Source organism: Galeopterus variegatus, unplaced genomic scaffold, assembly GCF_000696425.1.
Source record: "Galeopterus variegatus unplaced genomic scaffold, G_variegatus-3.0.2 Scaffold7492, whole genome shotgun sequence".
NCBI lineage: Eukaryota > Metazoa > Chordata > Mammalia > Dermoptera > Cynocephalidae > Galeopterus > Galeopterus variegatus.
The window spans coordinates 8588-10863 of record NW_007733603.1 but is presented as its reverse complement, the minus strand read 5'-3'; the positions used below and the strand labels follow the sequence as shown (position 1 = coordinate 10863).

Sequence of the window (2276 nt, the reverse complement as noted above, 5' to 3'; positions counted from 1 at the left end):
CGGGCGCCGAGACCGCCAGGGGCGGACGGGCGGGGAGAAGGCTAAGAAGCTGGGGCCGGGGACCGCGGGCGCCCGGGAGCCTAAGCGGAGAGGACGCGGGCCGTTGGCCTGTGATTTCAAGGAGCCCTAAGCTCGCCTGGCAGCTCGGGTCGCTCGATGGGAACCCTCCAACCGGGCCCTTTCCTGGGGACAAGCTGAGCGGGGAGCATCGGCTAGGGAGGGGGAGATCTTTCGCTTAGCAGAGCAAAGACGGTTTCAGACTTCAGGTCGACATTGCACTTCTTGCTGTCTCAGAACAGCTGGGGACATCTGGAGCCCGTCCAAGAAAACCCGCATACAGGATGGAGACCCCCTTTCGAAATGCGGAAAGGGACTGACGCTCCTGGGACGCGCGCACGGCCCTATTCACCCGCCGGCGGGAGTCTAACCCTCCCTTTCTCTGATACTCTACTCTGTCATCCCCTCCCCCCAAAAGTCCCCGGTTACAGATTCTGGGATGACTGTATCCGAGTCGCTTCGGCCGGCAGATGCGGCGGGACTATCGCTGTACGCTGCTCTGCCTCAGAGAAGCGGAGGGAAAGTAGGGGATTCTCCCCAAACCTATGGGGCGGGGAGGAAAGACCGCTCAGAACTGCTGGGTGGGATCAGCTGGAAAAGGATCGCGGCGTGATTTCAAGGAGCCCTAAGCTCGCCTGGCAGCTCGGGTCGCTCGATGGGAACCCTCCAACCGGGCCCTTTCCTGGGGACAAGCTGAGCGGGGAGCATCGGCTAGGGAGGGGGAGATCTTTCGCTTAGCAGAGCAAAGACGGTTTCAGACTTCAGGTCGACATTGCACTTCTTGCTGTCTCAGAACAGCTGGGGACATCTGGAGCCCGTCCAAGAAAACCCGCATACAGGATGGAGACCCCCTTTCGAAATGCGGAAAGGGACTGACGCTCCTGGGACGCGCGCACGGCCCTATTCACCCGCCGGCGGGAGTCTAACCCTCCCTTTCTCTGATACTCTACTCTGTCATCCCCTCCCCCCAAAAGTCCCCGGTTACAGATTCTGGGATGACTGTATCCGAGTCGCTTCGGCCGGCAGATGCGGCGGGACTATCGCTGTACGCTGCTCTGCCTCAGAGAAGCGGAGGGAAAGTAGGGGATTCTCCCCAAACCTATGGGGCGGGGAGGAAAGACCGCTCTGAACTGCTGGGTGGGATCAGCTGGAAAAGGATCGCGGCGGGCCCACCGGCTCCTCTGTCCTTCCAAGGAAAGCGCGGGTGGCTGGGTGTGTTCAGAGTATGTTTGTCTTCTGGACAATCCTGCTGGTAGGTTTCACGACTCTCTGGAAGGCTGGTGTGATTTAGAGATTTGGGATGATTGAGGGAGTCTGACCTTTATCAAGCCTGGCTTTCCGGCTGATGCTCCACAGATTTTAGCAAGGGTGGGTGAAAGAGCGCCCTCTCACCGACCCTCGCTCTTCTCGGCTCCTTGTCCCCGTCGCTGACTGCAGCTAGCCAGCAGTTAACGTTTGCTGCCCAGTTTGGGGGTGGGGGTTGGGGGAGGCACCTCTTCTCAGAAGCTCCTGTCTCCTCAGTTGATTACTTTAAACTCCATACTTTAAAAAACTTGGCTTCCTCCAGCTAAAAAAAAAAAAAAAAAAAAAAAAAAAATCTCTGGGAATTTCCACAACTTCCCTTGAATGTTTAAGAACGTTTAAGAATTTCTGAATGTTAGACCTGTTTGCATGGAATGAAAGCACAAAGTATCAGCACTCAGAAATGTCAACCTTTGAACCTCTAACACTTTTTGATTTATAATAAATTCTTTCCAAAAAGACGTAGGAGCCTTAATGTAATCGTTAGATCTGAAGGGGGGAGATCTGTAAAAAAGTAAATCACAAATGAGCCATTTAATACTTGCAAGTTGTTTAACATTAAAATGATAATATTTGCTTCCACAATAAAAAATCTAAAGGTACTTAGCCAAGTTTCAAACTACCCAGGCTTTAAAGAGTCAACCCTCCCCCAATAAAAGGTTAAAACAAAAATCAGATTGAAAATATTAAGTCACTTACGTTGTAAATAAATTCATTATACTCTCAGAACAGTGAAAATTAAAGACTGGCATCAATAGACTGCTTTGATTTATGTTGCTTTTTCTACTAATTAAACAAAATTGACCCCCCCCCCATTTTCTTTTTCCCCACACACTTTTCTGGTGTTAATGGCAAAACATCTATCAAATATTTTTAGAATTTCCTCTCCTCCACAAAAAGAGAAAATATAGACACAG

At 51.4% G+C, this 2276-nt stretch overlaps 1 protein-coding gene across 1 annotated transcript in view; it reads right to left on the bottom strand.

The window, feature by feature from the left end:
• The window catches only part of PTHLH (parathyroid hormone-like hormone), a 14218-nt gene extending 12662 nt beyond the window's left edge, over positions 1 to 1556 (bottom strand). The window contains exon 1 of the mRNA XM_008592006.1: positions 1377 to 1556. The gene's annotated coding sequence lies outside the window, so the exon portion shown is untranslated. The remainder of the gene's footprint in view (positions 1 to 1376) is intronic.
• Positions 1557 to 2276: the final 720 nt, after the last annotated feature.